At 39.9% G+C, this 23264-nt stretch overlaps 1 long non-coding RNA gene and 1 pseudogene across 5 annotated transcripts in view; one reads left to right on the top strand and one right to left on the bottom strand.

The window, feature by feature from the left end:
• Nucleotides 1–23264, bottom strand: part of LOC306640906 — a 59911-nt gene that overhangs the window by 21713 nt on the left and 14934 nt on the right. For 2 of the 4 annotated variants that reach the window (XR_013757946.1, XR_013757947.1), the window contains exons 2-3: nt 14486–14603; nt 7203–12246 (exon numbers count right to left, since the gene is read on the bottom strand). This is a non-coding gene — a long non-coding RNA (uncharacterized lncRNA). Of the gene's footprint in view, nt 1–7202; nt 12247–14485; nt 14604–23264 lie in introns of those variants that run through there. The other 2 variants (XR_013757944.1, XR_013757945.1) reach the window with 1 other exon arrangement.
• On the top strand, nt 12242–13441 carry LOC306640903 (cyclic AMP-dependent transcription factor ATF-4-like; annotated as a pseudogene). The gene is made up of 2 exons: nt 12242–12795; nt 12854–13441. The product of its transcript is annotated as a cyclic AMP-dependent transcription factor ATF-4-like (transcript).

Consider the following 23264-nt stretch of genomic DNA (forward strand, 5'->3'; position numbering starts at 1 on the left):
CTCTTTTGGTTGTTTAGGAATGCATTGTTCAATTTCCACATATTTATGAATTTTAATAATCTGTGTGCTCTCCACTCACCTTAAATTTAGCACCCCAGAACTGAATCAACTTTTCTTGTCTCCCTTTTCTACCCCACCTTGATTCTCATCTTATGTTCCTTAGTTTTGTGATGTGCATCACTATTTACCCAAATTCTTGAGACAGAAACCCTGGAGTCAGCCCATATGATTTATTTTCCTCTTATGGCTATAGCAAATAAATCACTATCCTTATTACTTTTGTATTGCCCCCGAAATTTTTGAAATGCATAGTGTTCTGTTTTCATTCATCCTAATACTGTTTAATCCCCTCATCATTTCTCTCCTTGACTATAACAATTATCAGTTCTTACCCTTCACAGTACCTACAATTTATTCTTAAACTCATATTTCATCATTTCATTTTCCTGCTCAAAACTTCATTACTCATGGAACAATCTCCATGTTCCTTTTTCTGACAATAAGCCTCCAAGATATGGCCACTGTCTCTTCAACCTGCTCATGTCTCAACACTCCCTGTACACCTTCACATCTTACTCTACCCATCCAGAATAACTGAACATGAATTGTGTCTTTCACATTTCTATGATCTTGAATGGTGTTATGGCTTCTTCCAAACTTGACATCCTTCCAGCCAACATCTTTTAAGTATCAGTTCAAAATCTTTCCTCTCAGGAAGGTATTCCCCTGTTCCCCAAACTTGGGTGCTTCTCCTGTGCTCACAGGATACTATGTTTATATCCCAATAAAGCAAATATTTTAGTATATTTAATTCTACTATCATGTTTGTGTTCTGATTAGGAAATAACTTCTTGTTCAGCATCCTGCCATATACTATTCAAGAGCAATTCAATTTCTCTGTTGCCAGATGTGGTGGTACATGTCTGTAATCCCAGAAACTTGGAAGGCTAAGGCTAGAGGATGGCAAGTTTGAGGTCAGCCTCAGAAGCTTAGCAAGATCCTGTTTCAAAAAATAAAGAAAAGAAAGGACTGGGGGTGTAGTTCAGGGGAAAAGCTCCCCTAGGTTCAATCCCCAGTATGAAAATTTTCATTTTTAATTAAAAAAGATTACTGACTTAACTATTTGATCTCAAACATTTTACAGACAAAACTAGCAAAAAAAAAACTACAAAAATCTGCAACTCTTTCCCAGCATTGTAACTGAATGATGCTTACACACATACAATGCTCTTCATCTAATATTCTGATTCTATAAAATAGGAGTGAATCTCCTATTCACTTTACTAATGATTAATTTTATATATTAACATGGCTGGGTCACAGTACCCAGAGAGTTAGTCAAATATTATTTGTATGTTTCTTTGAGGATGTTTTTGATTGAGATTAACAAAATCAGTAACCAAACAATTTGCCATCCATAATACGGTGGACTTAATTGTATCAGTTGACAGCCTAACAGGACAGACTGATCTCCCTTCAACAAGAAGGAATTCAGGCAGAGATAGTCCTCAAACTCGAGAATATCAGCTCTCTGGGTCTCTAGCCTGCTGCCTTATCCTACAAATTTTGGACTTGCCAGCCTTCATAGTCACATAAACCATTTCCATGAAACTCTGTGTGTGTAAGTGTCCCATTGGTTTTATTTTTCTGGGGAACTCTAACACACTCCTTAAGAATCTTTCCCATTGTCCTGTGCATTAGGTTTTTCATACTGCTAAGAGGTAATAGATTGTTTTAAGAGAAGATTTCAGAAAACAGATCCATTGGCTTCTCTACAAGCAGACCAATTTATTATGTTCTTGCTGATAAGATGACAGGTATAGGATAGATGGTGGTGGATAAGCAGGAAGGAGAGGAGGAAGACACAGCTAACATTCTGATTATTATTTGGAGGCATTGTGCTGAGTGTTTTATATGTTACTTAATTTGTGCAATACATGCTTTGGGGAATGTCATCTCATAGTTGTTAGCCCTCTCCCAAAATTGCCTTCAGCTGCAGAAAGCTGTCTCATGCCAGGTCACATTTGCTTCTGGGAGAGGACAGCCTCATGGTTGGAGGGAGGAATATGAAGGTCTGGTATCCCACTTCCCATCTCTGAAGTACCATCCCAGCTTCAAACTGTCCTGTGAGGCTGGCTGAAGCCTTTGTTAAGACTGCACAGCAGCCCAGCTCCTCCCTCTGCCTAGTCCTGCTTCCTTTACCCTCCTTCACAGGTGGTAATCCAAAAGCACTCCTCAACGAACTTCCTGAGTGCAAATTCGCTTCACAGAGAACACGCCCTATAACAATTCTCTTGTGAAGATTACAAGTTTTAACCAGGTCTGACACTGAGCAAGTATTCAAACCTTGGGATTGCTGCAAAGGTAGTTACTATTATTACACTATTTGTAGTTGAAGAAATTGAACTTTAATAAAGTTAAATAACTTATCCAAGATTACTGCTTAGTAAAATTCAAGGTGGATTTCAAATCTGTGTGACTAACTCCAAAACTGTTCTCATCCTTGTTAGGCTGCCCTAAGAATCATCCTGGAGGCTTCCTCCAAATGCAGCAGCATCAGAAGGGAGCCACATAGCAGGGGGCCTAGGTAGCTGAGATAAAGTTCAGTGTCAGCCTGGGTTAGTCGTGAATTACAATCAAGTGTTGGCTCTGCCCAAGATGTGAAAGGGTCAATGGGAAGGAAACAACCAGAAGGGGACATGAAAATAGGAAGAAAACAAACATGAAATCCCCAGAAGAAAACTTAGTGCTATTTTAGGGGGGAAATTTCATGGCACCAGAGGTGGATATAAGAAAATAGATGAGAAGATTCAGAAAATATTCCTGTGAGCACTTGGAACGTACCTTTTTGGAAGCATCTTAAAAAGTTATATAGCTCTGATACCCACTATTAAAAAATCAAAATTGTCTCAATAATCATATTCAATTCTGCACACATGTAATGTTTTCTATGCACATACATAATCCTTGTCTTCAGGAACTAACAGATCAATACATTGGGAGTGGGAGTGGGGTGCATGTGATGCAGCCATACACACTGAACAACAAAACAGTACGTGTACTACACTCTGCTGAGCATCAAGTAAGTAGGAAGATGAAGCTGCCATAGATGCCATGTGACTTCTGCCTAGAAGAACGCTGAACACCTTTTCAAAGGAAATGACATTTGTACAGGGCCTTGAAGGACCCTTTAGGACTTTCTGTAGTTATGGGACTTTTAAAAGACTGGACTATTTTTTAAGAGAAAGAAAAGACCCATGCCATAGTGTGCTTTTCTAGTGTGGAGAATGTTCTGCAAGGAATACTCATTGCATTGTCTTGTAATGGATTGTGGACACTTGTTGCTTTCCATATTTCAACAACTGGGAGAAAATCCTCTGGGAGAATCACTGTAAATCCAAGCACTTCACCCTTTGAAAGGCTTGTCAGGGGCAAAAGAAATGCTGCTTTGAATTCACATATTATAAAACTCTAACAGGAGTAACACGTGCACGAAGAAGGCAGTCTCGGCTTGGTGGAGTTACTCACAGGAAACAGATGTTCTGTTGTACTCTGAGAGTTGTTGATCATTCCTGAGAGACTGTTGAGAGATTGCTCTATCATTTCTGAGCTATGACTCTCAAGACTTAAAGGAGAGTCCATCTGTAAGTCCTAGTAGCAGGCGTCTGTGTCTAGACCACAGGAATTCTATCCTCAGGCTCCAACACTGGACTGTTTGAAACTGAGAAGGTAGCTTCATGTTGACAGCACAGTTACCAACCAGATGCTTCAAAGTCAGAGGATCCAAATGAATTACTTCAGAAGGACGAGTTTTCTAGCTCCTCATACTGCCTAGCAGATGGCAGGTTTGCACTTGGGAAATGCTTGCTGCCAGGATGAAGTAACGTCTTTTTGCAGTTACTGTCTCATTATTTTTAATGAATGTTGATGTGAGGTACTAATGCACCTTGGAAAGACCTGGTAACTCATGGAGGAGATGGGCCTGGCCCTAATCCTTGGGAGGTGAAGTTTTAAAGAATTAAAAGAAAGTGGAAGTGATACTTTCTGCCCATATCTTATTTTAACTAGTAGAGGTTCAGTGACCTTTGACAGGCAGTTGGTTACTCAAACAACTTGGTGTGGAGAGTAGGCACTGCTAGTCACCAACCTTTTTATACAGGAGTAGTCGATGTCACAGGCAGGTACAGCAAGTTCCTCCCTTAGACCAGGGATGTCTGGGACTTAGAGATTGGGGCAGTTTGGGTGCTGAGTCCATTCCTTTTGCTATTAAAAAAAATACCTAAGCCTGGATAATTTATAAAGAACAGATTTATTTCTCACAGTTTTGCCTTTTGAAAGTCCAAGATCAAGATGCCAGCCGGTTTGGAGTCTGTTAAGACCCTGATCTCTGCTTCCAAAACAGCACCTTTGTGTTGCTTCCTCTAGGGGACAACAGCTGTGCTGTTGAAGAGAAGGAAGGGATAAGAAAGGGGCTGAACTTATCCCCCTAGCTCTTTATAAGTGCGTTCATTCCATTCATGAGACAGAACTTCATGGCCTAATCACTTTCTAAAGGTTCCACCTCTTAATACTGTTCATTAGGGGCTTGTTTCAACATGAATTTGGGAGAGACACAAACATTCAAACAGTAGCAGGCCTCTTCTTCCTGGAACTCTGAAGAAATAGGCTGAACAGTAAGATAGCTTCACCTGACACTCTGAGACATGTCTGTCCATCAGACATGTTAAATCCTGGATATGATACTTCAGTGACAAAATCTCCCTTCCCACTGTGTGTCTTTTTCTGATGTGCAATGGCTTTATCCATTAGAATCATGTGGAAAGTTTGCTGTTATTTTTTATAAAAATACGAATTTTCAGAGTCAATACAACAAGCAATAAATTGAAAAAATTCATTTAACAAGTTTTTGTTTTGTTTTGTTTTGTTTTTTAAAGCAGCAATATCAGGAACTGCACTGCACGGAGATTCAACTTTAATTGGTCTGGGATGGGACCTGGAAAAATCCTCTTATTTTTTAAAAGCTCCCCAGATGGATCAAATATGCAGCCAATGTTAAGAAACATTGCCCTAGAATTTCACATCTCAGCATAAAGCATAAATTTTTTATATAGCTTTATGCCAGAACAAAAATTGATATCTGTTGTTGGTATCACCAATGAAAAAAATATTATTAATAATCATTGCTTAAATTATACCACCTAGCAATTTACAGGTTGTCATTCTCAGTGTGCCATTCCATTCAGGGAGGCAAAGTGACTAGTAAGGAGTAAACAGGCAGTGCAGAGCAGAGCTTGGTTTGAAACACCCAGGTTCTCAAATTGTTTGAGCTGAACTTCCTCCCTGGTTTCAGCCTGGCTCCTCAATTGTGAAGCCTGTTTTCATTTATCAGGCTGAGGCCTGTGAGACATTTACAGCTGGCTCTGGACCGAAGTGGAACATGGAGGTAATTATCTGAGTAATTCAGGCAATGGCAGTTTATTTTTCCTGAATTACCTGGATAATTACCTCAAGTCTAATAAGATGGAAAGAAGCCAGAGCCACATTCTGATGGTTTTATTGCCCCTACAACAATGCATTCTTATTTAAAGGTCCTGATTTGAAGAAATGAGCCGTGGAAGCTTCCCACAGGATACCCCATTAATCATCTGGGAAGATAACGGTTTGTAATCGTCCAACTCCTGTGACTGTTGAAAGCCCCTCTGGGCGGAGGAATACAACTGTCATGGATTCCTGACCTATTCTCCATTTCTCTGGGAGTCGTCACCTCAGCTGATGAGGTGATGAAGAGGAAGGCCTCTGGGTGTTGGATTTTTCTTTCCACTTGTCTTTGTTGTGTTTTCTCAATTTTTTTCTTCAGTCATCAAACATTTTGCACTACTTCCTGTGATCTTGTGCTGGACTTATAAAATGAAGCAGCTTATCCACATGGCGAAGCAGGCCTTTCACATCAAGGCTCCTGACCCGAAATGGAGACCTAATACAACTAAAGGAAAAGGAATTCTCTGGTTCTGCTGCTACCACTATTTGCCCCATTAAAATAACTAAATGTTTCAGAGGAAGAGGTATCAATTCTCTTTCCTAAGGAGAATTCCACCTCCTGGGCCCTTGGTCATTTCTTTGGAGCCTCATTTTATTACTTCCTCCCATTCCTTTGACTCTCTTCAATCCTGCTGCCCACTGGTTCCTTCCATTCTGCCTACAGATAGAAGTAGGTCTTCTCCACTCTAAGCAGAAGCCAGAAAACAAAGCCAAGTTAGAGACATCCATGCAGTAATATGGAGCCATATATCTGCATATAATCAATGCAGTAATATGGAAGCCACGAAGATGAGAGTTCCAAAGAAACATGATGCTGTGGGAAATCATGGGCTTAGGGTTAAATTCTGGCTTCTTCGCTTTCTGGCTGTATGATAATCTTTAAAACAGCAATATTATTTAATCTCGCCTATTAAACTGTTATGAGATGAAAATTATTCATTGTATATAAAGTTATTTGGAGAAATTTTATACTAATTAATTATTACTATTATTATTGCCAAAAAGGGGAATCAGATTAGAAAAAGCAGTGGGAGTCTTGTAGTCTTGACCTTTAAACTTTTTAGACTTCTCATGATCTGAAAAATATTTTACATAGTAATCAATAAAAAAAATACATAGTAGTTTGAATTACATTCCCCAAATTCATGTCCATCCTGAACAATGGAATGTGGCTTTATTTGAAAACAGGGATTTTGTGAACATAATTTAGGTAAACATTAAGATATGATACCATTTGGTTAGGGCAAGCCCTAAATCCAATGACAGTATCTTTATAAGACACAGAAAAGGACAGAGAGAAGGCAATGCATAGATAAAAACAGAAATTATGATAACACAAGTCAAGAAACACCAGGAACCACCAGAAACTGAAAGAATTGAGGAAGGATTTTCCCCTAGAAATTTTGAAGAGCTGTCACCTTGATTTCAGATTTCTGGCCTCCAGAACTGTGAAACAATGCATTTCTGATATTCTCAGTCACCCAGTTTGTGATAATTCATTACAGAAACTCTAAGAAACTAATACATATATATATCTGAATCCAAAACTTCATAAATTATACTTACCATGTGTGATGCACTTTGTGTGTGTGACAGGGGATGTTTGATTTTGTTTTTTGGCGGTGCTTGGGGTCAAACATTTTACCACTGAACTACATCCAAGCCTATGTGATACACTGATATTTTCTATCAATGCTTATTGTGGTTCACTAAATTGGTTCTATGACCCACTGATGGGTTGTGACCCACAGTTAGAAAAAACACTGTTCTACTTTGTCTGACATTGGGGGTGAATGTTGACTTTGAAAAGATGTTTGGTTTGGTAATTAAGAGTCACTACTGACCTGCAATGAAATAATTAAAGTAGGATGATAGGAGCTATCTAGATAAGATACAGATTTGAGCATTATAACAAAGACCTACAATAGCAATGTATTATGTAAGATATAAGTTTATTCTTCTTGTTAAAGAGTCATTTTTTTAAGTAAATGATCAGTCTTGACTCCCATAAAAATATAAAATGAATACATATCAAAGATTTAAACTCCCTAACCAATGAAGCCATCAGTAAAGTGTTACTACCAGTTCAAAGGAGAATTCAGTGTCCCACTTACATAGAAAAACTCGGAATGATGGAATAAACTTATAGTTAGATATGAAACTGTCTTTTCCAAAGGGCCGAGGGAGATGGCAGAGTTGGGGAGAGGAGGTCAAGGAATCAATTGACTCCAACTGGACAGAATTTGTGTATGGAAAAGAAACAATTATTCACACTACTATCAGCTACCTACAATTCACAGAGTGGTAAAAAAGTTCAAAGACAATGAATAGTAGAGATAACCTGACTTGGGTAAGTTACTCAGAACACCCAAGAATCACTTGAAATTTTTTCACAATCTTTTCTGATGCTGTCTTATTTACTAACATGAGAATGATTGTTCTAGAAAAAGTATGGCAGTCTCCCAGTGTCAGGGGCCAGCTCCCTTTTTCTTTTTGCCCCTCCATCCCTAGAGTGATACTTTCATCTACATAGACCAAGATGGCTCACCAATGCCATGCCATATTTCTTTCAACAGGAAGCAGGGAAAAGTAAAGGAATACCCCTTCTCCCTAAGAATTGTGTTGATCAGCTTTTCATTGCTGTGACAAATATCAGAGAAAAATAACTTAGAGGAAGAAAGGTTTATTTTGGCCCATGGTTTCACAGGTTTCTATCCACATCCAGTTGGCTTGTTATGGTTTACATATGAAGGGGTCCCCCAAAAGTTCATGTGTTAGGCAATGCAGGAATGTTCAGAAGTAAAATAAGATTATGAGAGATAACCTCATCAGTAAAGTAATCCATTTGGTGAATTAGTCGTTTGAATGCAGTACTGGGTGGTAACTGTAGGCAGGTGGGGCATAGGTGGACAAAGTAGGTCACTGGGGCTGTGCCTTGGGGGTTATATCTTTTCCCTGGCTCTCTCTCTCTCTTTACCTGCTCTCTCTCTCTCTCTCTCTCTCTCTCTCTCTCTCTCTCTCTCTCTCTCTCTCTCTCTCTCTCTTTCTCTCTCTCTCTCTCTCTCTCTCTGTCTCATGAGCTGAGCAGCTTTCCTCCAACATGATGTTCTGCTTCACTAGGGCCCAGAGCAATGAAGTTAGCCAACCATGGACTGAATCTCTGAAACCATGAGCCAAAATAAACTTCTCCTTCTCTAAGTTGTTCTGGTTCTTGACTGGTATTTTTTTTCCCATCTATGAAAAATGACTAACACAGAGTTCTGCTGCTTTCTGAAGCAGAACATCATGGAGGAAGGGCATGGTAGAGAAAATCTGTTGTTCAGGCAACCAGGAAGGAAGAGAGAGAGAGAGAGAGAAGGGTGGTGGGAAAGGAGAGAACAAGCACACATGCATGCAGAAGGCAGGGAACAAGAAATACCCTTTCAGGGCACACTCCCAGTGACCTATTTTGTCCAACTAGACCCCACGTCCTAACATTTCCACCACCTCCCCAAAATGCCATTATCTTATTAATCCATCAGTGGATTAATCACTGAGGTCAAATCCCTCATGATCCAAAGACTTACCAAAAGCTCCATCTCTGAACAAAGCTGCATTGGGGATCAAACCTTTAACACATGAGCATTTAGGGGACATTCCAGATCCAAACTATAATAAGGATATAACCCAGAAGTTGTATAATCACTTCAAATCAATTCATTTGCCATTATTTATCCTTTCCATGCCTTGCTATAAGAGACTGGCAAATGTAGGTTTTATTACATGTGACCATATGCCCAGAGAAAAATTAAGGACTCTCTCCCTAAAGATCAGAGAGAGAACAGATATTGGAAGTCGACTAGCAGTCCTAGTCAAAGGACTTAAGCCAGAATCATGGATTGAAGGATTAGCAAATAATAAAGAAATGAAGGCAGAACATCTTGATTATTTTTTGAGAAGTTTGGTAATAATAGGAAGGAGAAGGGGATTTGAAATAGGCTGAAAGAAAAAAAACTAAGCTTTCCTGGACACCTTGAACTCCAAGCTCACAATACAAATGGCATCTCTTCCATGCAGCCTTGCCTAATCACCACAGCTAAAAGTCTCTCTCCCTTGAACTCTCACACCCCTGGCTATATGCCATTCTGCCTCATCACTCTTTTTTTACATGCCTAACCTTTCCCGTGTGTTCCAAGTAACTCATTTATCTTTTTAACCATCACAACTTGTAGTACACTACCCTGCTCAAAGCTGACATGCAACTCATTTGTCACCATCTTCCTAACGTGGGTTCATCAGTACAATGCAAGAGAAAGACTCTAGTATTTCCCCTCTCCTTTCAACAATCCTCTTTGAACCATACTAAAGTAAGACTTCACATTCTGAATTTGAGAACATGGTCTTAAGTCAGATTCCATTTTGATATACAGTTATATATAAGGATTTAATTGAAGAGTTGAATGTCTGCTTTACCAAGGATTGTCTGGCATAATAAAAGAGAGAGGAATTTTTAATATCCCAGAGCAGAGTATAAATACTGGTCCTGCTACCTGCTCGTATGCGTGACTTTGGGCAATCCATTTAACTTCTCTGGGCTTCTGCTTTCTTATCCATTAAATGGTAACATTAAATTCATTTTGTAGGGTTATTGTAGTGGCATGTAGTGCTATTACACATGTCAATGTCTATCATAAATTCAATGTCATTTATTAATACTATAACACCAAACTGAAATTATCTGAATTTTAACTGCATTTACCTTTTTTAACCAGATGTTTGGTATTAATATGTAGACATAGCTATAGTTAGCACAGGGTCATATTTATGTTAATATGACTTATATACACAGATGAACTAACAAATGCCTCTGATCAATTTGTTTAGCATTTGTTTAAGGCAAATTGTTGGGAAGTATCACAATAATTGGTAAGACACACCACCATTCATCTTTCTGTGAACTGGGAATAGTTTGTGGCAATAGATGTATAGCTCGTACATTCTTCCTTGGTTTCTTATTTACATTGGAAGAGGGATCTTTTTCCATCTCCTTAAAACTTTTAAGTCTCAAAGAGCCCAATTAAAACTACTGATTACATTTGCACAAAAAATCTTTCTCTTTTCCAAATGTAGTTACATAGCAGACATTTGGGGAAGGGTATAGTGATGGTATTTTAATAATTCTGTTGAGCCTTAAGGTATGGAATCAAATATTGCTCACTCCTTCCATTTGTGGGGAGGGAGGTGTGGAAAAAATTAGGAAGGCAGAATAGAATGAATTGTTTGGTCTTCCCATTCTTTAATAAGGCACTGACCCTTGTCAAAGAAAACACATATACACACGCACACAAACAAGGACTTCCATTTACCTTATTTCTCAAATTTAAATTATAGTATCCGGTCATTCATCTTTGTCACAATCCACCAAACAGTTTTGTAAGAACATGTTTCACAAACAAGCTCTCCTTTCAGCATCAGCCAGAAAGGTTAAGGTTTAGATCCTGTGTGATAGAAACCCTTTTTGTAATTCTCCCCCAAACATCTGTTCAGTCGCTCATCATTAACATCTGTCACCCATTTCTAGGCTCAACCCAGACAAAGCTATGTTTTTCTAACAAACTCCATTCCAAATTGTTACCAAGTGATTGCTACTCAGACTAATCTTACACAAGGATTGAGAAGATGTCTTACTGGATCAAATTCATCTTCCACTAATGTAGCATCTACCCTGCAGCCTTGGCAAAAACCCAGTGGCTCAAAGGAAGGGAATTTCCTTATAACATGCTAACACTTCCCTGCACTGAATTTAATACTGAAAACTTTTAATTCTGTTTAACTCTTTAGGGTTAGCCAGACATTATTCTATAAATCCTATATATTCATATATCTTTAATTTCAGCTCAGTAATTGCTCTACTCAAGAACCAGTGGGGTAGTGTAGCAAACCAATTGAGATAAGACTGCATGAAATATTTTCTAATACTTGGCCCAATTGTTTGCATGAAATGGACAAGAAATATTAGCTCATTTGGAAAGGTAGCAGAGTGGTTACAAACATGCAGAGAGAAATAATTTGAGATCTCAGAAATGTCATGTCTGAGTCAGGTAACTTTGGATACTAAATGATCTTGGGCCCTCATCTACTTGATGGGAAAAAATAAATGACTGATAGGACTGTGAGAATGAAAAGGGATGTTGCATAAGAGGGACTTGACACAGTCCCTGACACACAGCAAACAAGGTGACTCTTGCTATCATCAAAGGAGGAGGAGGAGGAAAAAATTCAGAATGGCTTTACCTTGTTCTTTCATTCTCAACATGTCCTTTCCCTCATTTTTCTTTAACCAACATTTATTGAGAACCAATTATGGCCTCAGAAATGTGCCATATATCAACATGAATGATTCCTTGTCCTCAAGGACCTCTCCCTAGCAGAAAACGATAGACAGATCTAGGCTCTTCTTCAAATCAGACTAAAATTAATGCTCTAAAGTTATAAGTAGCATTTCTGTTCCGTCCGCCAGTAAATGTAGAGTGGAGACTGAGTGAGCGCCTTCCCTCCTCCCCGCGCAGGGTGCGCGGCCACCGTGGTGTATTGGTGGCAGCAGTGCCTGCGGCAGCGGCAGCATTGGCCTTTGCAGCGGGGGCAGCAGCACCAGACTCCAGACTCTGCAGAGGCAACCCTCGACAGCTTAAGCCATGGAGCTTTTCCCGCCATCCAGCAGCAGCGTTGCTGTAACCGACAGAGACACCTTCGAATTAAGCACATTCCTCGATTCCAGCAAAGCCCCACAACATGACCGAGATGAGCTTCCTGAGCAGCGAGGTGTTGGCTGGGGACTTAATGTCCCCCTTTGACCAGTCGGGTTTGGGGGCTGAAGAAAGCCTAGGTCTCTTAGATGACTACCTGGAGGGGGCCAAGCACTTCCAACCTCATGGGTTCTCCCGGCGACAAGGCTAAGGTGGGCTCCTCCCAATGGCTGCCTGTGGATGGGTTGGTCGATGCCTCAGACACTGGTAAGGAGGATGCCTTCTCCGAGACAGATTGGATGTTGGAGAAAATGGATCTGAAGGAGTTTGACTTTGATGCCCTGTTGAGTACAGATGACCTGGAAACCATGCCACGTGAGCTTTTGGCCACGTTAGATGACACATGTGATCTCTTTACCTGCCTAGTCCAGGAGACTAATAAGGAGCTCCCCGCTCCCCATAGTGAATCTAATTGGCCATCTCCCAAAAAGTTTAACAAAAGCAGACCAAGTTGCCCCCTTCACATTTTTTGGTGCTGGGGATCAAATCCAGGGCCCTGTGTTTGTAAGGTAAGCACTTTACCAACTGAGCTATCTCCCCCAGGCCTCACTTCACATTCTTGCAACCTCTTTCCCTTTCCCCAGGGGTCCTTTCTTCCACTCAAGATCATTCCTTTAGCTTAGAGCTAGGCAGTAAGTGGATATCTCTGAAGGAGATTCTACTGTTTATGGTACCATGATCCCTCAGTGTGTAAAGGAGGAAGATACCCCTTCAGATAAGGACAGTGGCATCTGTATGAGTCCAGAGTCCTACCTGGGCTCTCCTGATGTCAGCCTGCCATCTCCAGGTGTCCCTGGTGGCTCTAACCACCCCAAACCTTATGACCCTCCTGGGGATTAGATGGTAATACCAAAAGTAAAAGATGAGAAGCTGGATAAAAAGTTGAAAAAAATGGAGCAAAACAAGACAGCAGCCACCAGGTACCGCCAGAAGAAGAGGGTGGAACAGGAGGCTCTCACTGTGAGTGTAAAGAGCTAGAAAAGAAGAATGAGGCTCTGAAAGAGAAGGCAGGTTCTCTGGCCAAGGAGATCCAGTATCTGAAAGATTTGATAGAAGAGGTACGCAAGGCAAGGGGGGAAAAAAAGAGTCCCTCAGTAGGGTAGTCAGGAGTGCTCTGTGCTTGTACATAGGTGTCTCTTGCTGAAGCCGTGTTGTAATAAATTATTTTGTAGTGAAAGTAAAATAAATAAATAAAGTTATAAATAACATTCTTCAGAAATTATCTGAAGATGTTTTAACATCAAATCTCCTTTTCTTATTAGAAGTCTTTAACTGGAGCTTGATGTGCCCCATAGAATTTAAACCCCAAGGCAGACATTTCATTTCAATGAGAACCTAATAGTTATAATTCAGGTCAATGTTAATAATGTCAGTAGTGCACTAGGGAGGAGGAAAAGGGTTTTCACCTCAGTTTCCATGGATATTAAAAAAATATAATGAAGAAGATTCCCAAACTGAACTAAGTGGGACAACTGAATTATTCTAATTTATTTATTTCCTTCATGAAGAAAGCTGCCATAACTAGAGTCTGATGAATAAGAGGGCTAAACACTAAAATCAATATATATTTTTGCAGGGATCATAATGCCAAGGACTTCTTTTTCCATTAATTGCAGTTAATAGGGGGGAAATTCTTTTTAGAAATCCACACTAGCCAGTGCTGTGGGGCCTTTTACTCATTGTCAGGGGAAAGGGCAGATGGAGCTGTGCCCCTTGCAGAACTATGTACATCTGCTCTCATTCCTTCGTGAGGGGGACCTTGACTGGGAGGAACTGGTCAAGAGCAGTTAGCTGCTCCTGGGTAGATCACAAGTCTTATTTTTACTGGAATGACTTCCTTGGAAGAGGTGATATCCAAGACCAATTCTAGAGAATCTTCAAAGATGCTCACTGACAACCACATGACCTATATAGTGCCAGGTATCTTCATGGAAGTTTCACAAGTTACAAATTCCTTTCTCATTATTATTATCCAGTGATATGTTACTATTTTCCTTTAACAAGTTGAATAAGTGAAGCGTGGCAGCTGTGTGTCTTTGAACACACATCACGTAACTTCTCTGAACTTTCATTTCCTGGTCTGTAAGTGGAGAAAACAAAGTCCATCTCTCTGAGGGTCCAGGAGCATTTGTGTGTATTGTCTGGTTGTAAAAGGCACTCACCTATGTTGATCTCTTTGTGGCCCATCGTTGCTAACCTAGGCAGTTGTCAGAAGGCAAACCCAGACATTCTGACCATGAAGCCAAGCAGATTCCGGGGTATCATGACTTCCACTCACACCTGGAAGACAAAGCACACCCTGTAAGTCCCAGGTGAACTGCCATCAGGTTTACAGTGTGAATTTGGGAGGTATTTGTCTCCCACCCTTCAACCCCCATCTCTATCAACAAACCCTGGCCTTACCAGCACACATTCCTATACTGATCCCTTGCCCAACTCCACATTCCTACACTGATCCCTTCCCCACTCATCCCTTCCCCAAAGCCCCATGTAAGGGGAGCTGGGGGGCCAGAGCAAGCTAACTCTAACAAGTGAAGAAGAAAATACTACCCCAAGGGAGGACTTGGTCATGAAGAAAATTGGGAAAGGAAACTAATGACAAGTGACACTTAAAAAGCCTGGATTTTTCAAGATGTTTTACTTGTCTTAAAAAAAAAAAAATACAAAGGCAAATCAGATAACCAAAGAATGCATGGTCCGTGAGGGGGGAAAGTAGGAAATTGAGTTAGAAAAGGGAAGGGGCTGACTAAACACCACTTTGAAAACAGAGATGTTTCTAAATCAATGGACCCTGAGGACATGTTTCCTGAGATACTTAGACCCAAATGTGTTCCTTTCACTGAGAGTCAACATAAGCCTGGAATCCTGTTCTTTAAGTTGAGATCTTTAAAACTTGATTTATTGTTTTCCCCCTCAAAGACTTCCTCCCCTACAATCACAGACACTTTGTACTTAGTTTGAAGGTCTGTAAGTCACATTCTGCCTCCCAGGCAGGAGGGACAGGTAGGGGGAGGCAGGAAGAAGTTTCATGGCACCCAGGACATTCCCAGCCTCCATGCCCACCTTGCCATAGAGCTTAGAAAAGCAAGTTTCCCCAGGTGCCATGCAGATAAACAATAAACAGATGATGGCTGAACTATGTAGTGTTTTCCTTCCTTCTCTTCCTTCTACTTCCTCTTCTTCTTCGTAATAGAGATCAAACCCAGGGCACTTTACCACTGATCTACATCCCTACTCCTTTTTTTTTTTTTTTTTTTTTAATCAAGACAGGATCTTATATGTATATCTGATCCATTCTGCACACCAAATTCAGCGATTTTTCTTGAATGTAAGCAGATTATGCTACTCCCATGCTTACATGGTACTTACATGCCTATGACTATGCATTGCACCCATAATAAAGTCCATACTCTACCAGATGCTACAAAGCCCTGCATGGTCTGGCTCTGAGCAACCCTGCCAGGTTTATTTTGTACCACTCTTCCCCACCATGTGACTATGCCACAACCATGTGACAGTATATAAGAGATATCCCCTTCTTTCCAGCTCAACATCTACACATATGCTACTCCCTTTGCCTGGAATCTCTTCTCCAGACTCTTGGCCCGGCTATTGACCACTTCCTCAAATCTCAGCATTATTGTCTTTCTTAAAGAAACATTTCCTATCTCCCAGTCCAAAATTGGTTCAATCTTATTGTCTATTCATGGTAGTCTAGTCCTTTCCTTATTAGCACTTATTAATTATATTATAATGCCAAAATTATAGTAAGTCCCATGGGGCCATTGACCAATATATATCAGATTCATGGGCATTGTACATCAAGAACCTAACATAGCTCCTGACTCAGCACAGTGTGTGATAAATGTTTAGAGAGTGAACGAATGACTTGCTTGATGAAAACTACCAGATTAATCCTATAGCCTGAACTGAAAGAGTTATAGGTGGCTTCTGACCAAAATCACCTAACCACCTGATACCAAGTTAATACAAGTGCCTAAAGCCAAATTGAAATGGAACTAAAAATTGGTAGGTTGACAAACTGTCTTTTCCTCCTAGCCAAAAAGTAATAGCAAAGGAAAGTCACCAGTCTGAAAAATTATACAGGACTTTAAGAAAAATAAAGCCCATTGGGGCTGAAGATATAGCTCAGTAGTAGAGCACTTGCCTAACATATACAAGGCACTAGGTTCAATTCCCAGCACCATGAAAATAAATAAATTAAATTTTTTAAAAAACAAATAATTAAATTAAAAAAAAAAAAAAAGGCTGGGGGTATGATTCATTGGTAGAGTGCCCCTGGGTTCAATTCCAAGGAAAGGAAGGAAGGAAGGAAGGAAGGAAGGAAGGAAAGAAAGAAAGAAAGAAAGAAAGAAAGAAAGAAAGAAAGAAAGAAAGAAAGAAAGAAAGAAAGAAAGAAGGAAAGAAAGAGGTTCCATTCATCAAACCAGGATGATTCTAAATAGGTGTCCTGGGGGAGCTGGTCACTTAAGTATCTGGTCAAATAGTCACTCATATACATGCTAAGATATAAGAATTTAACCTGAGTATTTGAAAGAAAAGGAGCTATACCTCCACAGAAACCTGGACCCCACAAATTCTTACTCACATAGTATAGTTTTTTCCAGGGTTATCCTGAGAGGACCAGCTGTTCCCATAACTAAAGGCAACTTTCAGTCATTCCTTTGATTTTCCACTGATTATAAATTATTGTCATAATGACACAGCATGCCACACCATGGGCATTTATGAAAACCAAGACACTTCCAGGGGAAAATGGACTTTAAAAAAAAAAATTAAGAAAAGAAGTTCATGTCTCCCTCTACTGAACTGGGACTGAGAGATCCTTCAAAGAAGAAACTGAATTGCTCATCTTTGTTTACCTGGAGCCCAGAATGGTGCTGAGCCCAGGATAGACATCACTTAGTTTGTACTGAACATATATGTGAATAACAGGGGATGAGACTGTATTTAAGAAACCTGTGAGTTTTGTTTCATAGGTAAAAATTAATCTTTGAAACATTCATTTAAGAAGATGCTGTGTTATAAACTGACCCACCTGTCCTCAGACCTTGTAGGAACATTCTCAACAGCCTCCAGAATCCCCTACTCTACTCTCAACTTCTGCTCTATTGTCACCTGGCCTTTAACAATATCTCCCAGCTGGAGTCTTCTCTCCCTTTGGGCAAGGTGTTTGTACTCAATTATATATTTCTGAATATCTGTAAGGCAAACTTATATTCATTTTGGACTGACTTGGATCAGAGTCTTCACTCAAGCTTCAGCCACTTCAGGTCTACCCGCCTTTCCTCAGCCCAAGACCTTCAAAAGAAATTTTAGAGAGAGAATGCCCTAGAAATTAGAGAATTTAGTCAGCTGCCACCAGAGGACAGGTAACAGACCTCGTGTCATAGAATCAACTGCCAAACTATCTCCAGATGTGAATCACTGAGGAGAAAAGACTAGTATGTATGATGTTACTAAGTATGTCTTTTCTAGAAAGGCAGTAAAGAAAACAGCTGAAAACAAGCAAAATAGCATTGAGGCAAGTTAGGTGCTTAATTTCTTCACTCTCAACCAATTACAGACTCCCCTCAACCACTTTGTGCTATTAGGTCTGAGCTGGAAATTTCTTACCTTCCTTCTAAGGATCAAAGTTGGATAAAATAGTAGTTAAGAGGGCTGGGATTGTGGCTCAGTGGTAGAGTGCTTGCCTAGCGTGTGCAAGGCACTGGGTTCAGTTCTCAGCATGACGTATAAATAAATAAAATAAAGGTCCATTGCCAACTAAAAAAATATTTTAAAAAAATAGTAGTTAAGAGCTTGGACTGTGGCATTTCCAGTGTGGAAATTCTGGGCCTCCATTGAGTACCATGAGAACCTATTTAATCTCTTCAAGCCCCAGTTCCCTTATTGTTAAGAAATGGAAAGCACCAAGAAAAATTTCACCCTGGGAAGTCTGGGACCTGACCTGACCTGGATGAATGATATTTTCCATATTTAGGTGCCGCATCACCAAAAGAATTTTCCTGATACCATCTCATCTGCCATTCAATCCATCTCTAGAATCTCTTTCTTTTCCTTCCTTCCGTCCTTCCCTTCCTTCCTTTTCTTTTCTTTCCCTCTCTTCCTCTCTTTCTATATACATATTTGCATGACCATAGATTTTAAAAATTATAAAAGATGTGCTATCCAACAAAATAAAAACAAACAAAAATCAATCCAGCTTCTGTTTAGCCGCTATAGGTCACAAGCCACTGCAATCATCTGTAACGATTCATACCACACCATTACATTGTAGGGTCTGAGCCTCTGGGTCCTGCCCACCAGTCTTTTACAAGCCAGTCAGATGCACCACTGCCATATCAAGTTGTTCCTCAATTATTATAATTTTAGTGGATAATCTCTTAAAACCCTTTTCGTTGAACAATTAAAATACTTATTTCCAGATCCATGGGCAAATGATCTATTTATTCTACCTCCCTGATGGTCTCAAAATAAGGATTAAGAGAGAGAAAGCAGGTGAACCACTTGACATATGACATGGCACAGGAAGGCTGAACAGTGATTTATATTGTATTGAAATTGTCCGGTTCAAAAGATCTTTTCTAATAGCTTCAGAGAAAAACAAATCTAAAACCTCCCTCCTATGGCTGGAATGACATAGATTAGCAATAGAAAATAGGTTTGAATGTTCATGCCAGCTCTGTTTAATGAATGGCAGCTCCATTTGGCCCAACAGGAGAGAGTTCTGTGATGAGGTACCGCAGGAGTTAGGGGGATGACATGTATCCCATGTATTTGGGCCTCTGCTATTGTTATAAACATGAGACTACAAGTCAGAAAACCTGAGTTCTAGCATCACTCTACCTGGACACATAACCACCAGCAAATCACTCTAGATTGATACACTTATCTGCCTCCATCCCATCTTATATGTTATGTCCTAATGATCATAAACTATTTGTAGTCCCCCTAATATATATTACTGTTTTATATCTCTTTGACTTTCCTTTGCCTGAGATGCCCACCTCTCCTTCTAAACCCCACAACCTTTACCCCTTAGCTCAGCTTAAGCAACACCTTTCCCAGAAAGCCCTCCTGAACCCCTAGATGGGTCTGGGGGCCCCTACTCTGAATGCTACTCCACCCTGAGCATTATTTTCATATCCCAGGTCTTGGCAAACTTTCTATAAAGGGTAAATAATAAACATTTGAGGATCTGTGGGTCAGATATCCTCTGTCACAACTGCTAAACTCTGCCTTGAAAAGTTTATATATGTCCTGTGAACATTTAGATGAATGAGCACGGCTGTGTCGCAATAAAACCTTATTTACAAAAACAGGTGGCAGGCTGGATCTACTCCATCTGATAACATGTTGTACTGAAATGACCTACATACATGTTGTTCTCCACTGCTAAACTGTGATCTAAGGGCAAACATGGGGCCTTACATAGCATTATAACTCCATCACCCAGCCCATAGAGGCTACTCAGCATCTAAAGTTACAACTGTGGAAATGGGAATCACAATGTCTTCCTGCCTATCTTGTAGGGGTATGAGGTTTAAACATGATAAAGCATATGAAAGCACTGGATGGTGAATATATTACACAGAAACACAGTATCTTATGATAAGCACCTCACCAATACCCTTCCTTGTTCTAGTCTCTCCAGAGGGTGGAGAGTTGTATGTAAATGTGACGTTTCCTGCCACAGGCAGACACAAAACAAAACTCCATCTACCAATGTCGCTTCTTCCAGACTCAGCTTCTCAGAAGAAATGGATTCTGTGGGCTGTGCTTTAGAGGCCTAAGTCAGGCCACATGCAGAATCAAAGTGTTTCTAATCATAGTGAAGTCCTAAAGTTCCCCTGAAACGCACGAAAGGCCTAGCAGTGCTGAGAGTCCCCCCCCCCACTTCTCTTTAAACTTCTCTTTAACAAATTCCTTCACACATACTTCCAAAAAGTGTCTATGATTACATTCCAGTTTGTGAAGCTTAATTGAAGGCAATGATAGGAAATATGGTTTCCCAAGATGAGGTAATAGAAACCAGAGGAAGTAACAAAAAAAGAGAAGTCCTACTAGGTGAGGGTATCTGTAGCAAATACTGCCCTTGTCAGAAGACTTGCCCTCCTTGCGTCATTATGACCAACATCACAGTAGAATTTTGCAAAGATATGCATAAAGTGAACAGGAAGGTAATGATCAGTGAAAGAGGAGATCTGTCTTTGCAGATGCACTTACCTAGTGTTGACAATTTGAGTAGGTACATACTTCATTCGTCTATTTGTTCATTCATTCATTCATTAAACAATTATCTTGAGAGCCTACTTGGGGTCAGATTCTGTGCTGGGAATCACTGTAGTAGACAGAACAAAGCACCACTAGAATTTGCAAGGCACACCATTACCACATGGGCAAGTGCTCCTGTGATAGAGGACAGGGATGCTAGACAAGAGGAATGCTAATGCTTCTACCTCCTGCATCAATTCCAAGGAACCACTGGCTTCTGAAGAAAGATTCAGGAGCCTCCCTCCACCCCTGAGCAAAGGAAACCAAACCTTGCAGTTATGTTTTCAAGATGCCCTACTTAATCTCATTCCTTCATGCTCTCCATTTCACAGACAGAGAACTGTGAGGTCTGGGAAGAGCTCTGTTGCCCCAAACTGCACCCTGGTTAGTGGGAGAATGAGGACTTAAACCCAAGGTCCTCTACCACCACCACGCAGGATTATGAGAACAATAATGTCGACAATTTATCAAGCAGTTGCTATGACCCAGGCCCTGTGAACATTTCATGCACTGTAATTCATTTATTCTTCTCAGCCCACCACTAGAGATGACATTTATATGGGTTTTCCGGAGGGAACTAAGGCACAGTGAGGCTAAGCAGTACCTTGAGGAGAACAGGTAATATAGCAGGGTGGGGTTTCCATCCAGTGTGGGCCTGGTGATAGAGCCCACTGATGTAAAAAAAATGCATTCCCCAACTTTTATATGTCTGCCTCATGTTTACAAACTTCACACATGCTTTAAGATGCCCAAAAGGAATGGGCTGCAACTTTTTTCATATTTATGTACACCCAGGGGGACAGAACACAATCACTGGCCCATGCTGGGCTCAATTTATGATTGTTTGTTTTGCTATTCATACAAACACTATGAGTGGAAACATCTTGGGAGATATATATATATATATATAAATATATATATATATAAAATATATACATATATGTAATAATATTGTATTATATAATTTTATAATTATAAATAGATTGATAATTTTGTACATATGTAGATCAACTCTTCCCTGAAAGAGCCTCAATGCCTAGCACTGTACCTGGTACATTCCCAATGCACAATTTATACTTATTGAATAAAGTTATGATTGAAAAAAGAAATCAAAATGTTAGTAGTGATATTAGAGCAAATGTTATTTTTTACACTTTTCCATGAGAAATATGTATTTTTTATCTAACATAAGCTATAGCCTCTTTAATTGTTAAGTGCACAATACAATGTTGTTTACTACTGGCACAGTATTGTGCAGCAGAGCTCTAGAACTTATTCATTTCTCATGACTGAAACTTTACAACCAACTGAATAGCAACTCCCTGTTTCCTCCTCCTCCCAATTCCTGTCAACCACCTGTTTATTCTCCACTCCTATGAGTTTTAGCTACTTCGTGGAAGTGAAATCATGCAGTACCTGTCATTCTTTACTGGCTTATTTCACTTAACATAATGTCAGCAAGGTTCATTCATATTGTGGCATATGGCAGGATTTCCTTCTTTTTTAAGGCTAAAAGTATGCCATTGTACATATGTAACACATTTTTTTTTCTCATCTATCAATGGATATCTAGGTTGTTCCCACATCTTGGCTATTGTGAACAGTGCTTCAGTGAACATGGCAGTGCAGACGTCTCTGTGGCATCCTGACTTCAATTCTCTTTAGTAAATGCCCAGAAGTAGGATTACTGGATCATATGGTGCTTCTATTTTTATTTTTTGAGGAAACTTCATACTGTTTTCAACAGTGGCTGCACTGTTTTACATTCCCACCAACTGTGTACAAGGGGAACATGTATTTTTAATAATCAAAATGTGTACATACCTATAATATTGTTGGCCTTTTGGAAAATAATAAATCAAAAGTAACAGGAGTATAGGAAAATACTTGCCTTCTTGAGTCAGTTTACTCCTATAGATTGCTTCTAGGGAAGAATAGGAGGAAACAAAAAAACCTTCCAACTGATCAGAAGACAACTGCTTCCCTCATAGCCACTCCCTGGGATTCACCGGTCCAACATTAGGAAAGCAGCTCAGATAAGTTATGTGATTTCAACACTATTGACTATTATGCAGCTACTTAAAATAATAATCGCTTTGCAGTCTGGATTATTTGTAGAAACATCGAAAATGTTTATGACATAATGTTGAGTGAAAAATACCTGAAATGTAAGTAATGCAAAGGATGTAGTGTTTAAATAATTCATTGTTTTTGTATTTTCAGATATTTTGATGGTGTATATCCTTGCTCATATACACCACGTAACCCACTCACAAAGCAGCACTACCAGTCAGCCTATCCTTGGACCTTTTGAGAAATGAACACCACTTTAGACCAACCCCAGATCTACTGAATCAGAATTGGCATTTTAACAAGATTCCTAGGTGATTCATAATCACATTATGGCTTATATTATCTTTCTAAGAAAATAAAGATGTTTATCAGATGAATTTCCTCACTTCAGTCTTCAAAACATCTCCTGAGTTGTTAACACAGGGGTTATTATTCTTGTTCTACAGATAAGGAGACAAGATTGGAGTTAAGTAACTCCCCCAGAGACATGTATCATTTAGTGCCAGCTCTCAAACCAGTCTCCTGACCATGAGGCCACTGCTAGACCTAGGTTCTCCACAGCCTGCTTGG

This window comes from Sciurus vulgaris (genome assembly GCF_902686455.1).
Source record: "Sciurus vulgaris genome assembly, chromosome: 11".
Classification (NCBI taxonomy): domain Eukaryota; kingdom Metazoa; phylum Chordata; class Mammalia; order Rodentia; family Sciuridae; genus Sciurus; species Sciurus vulgaris.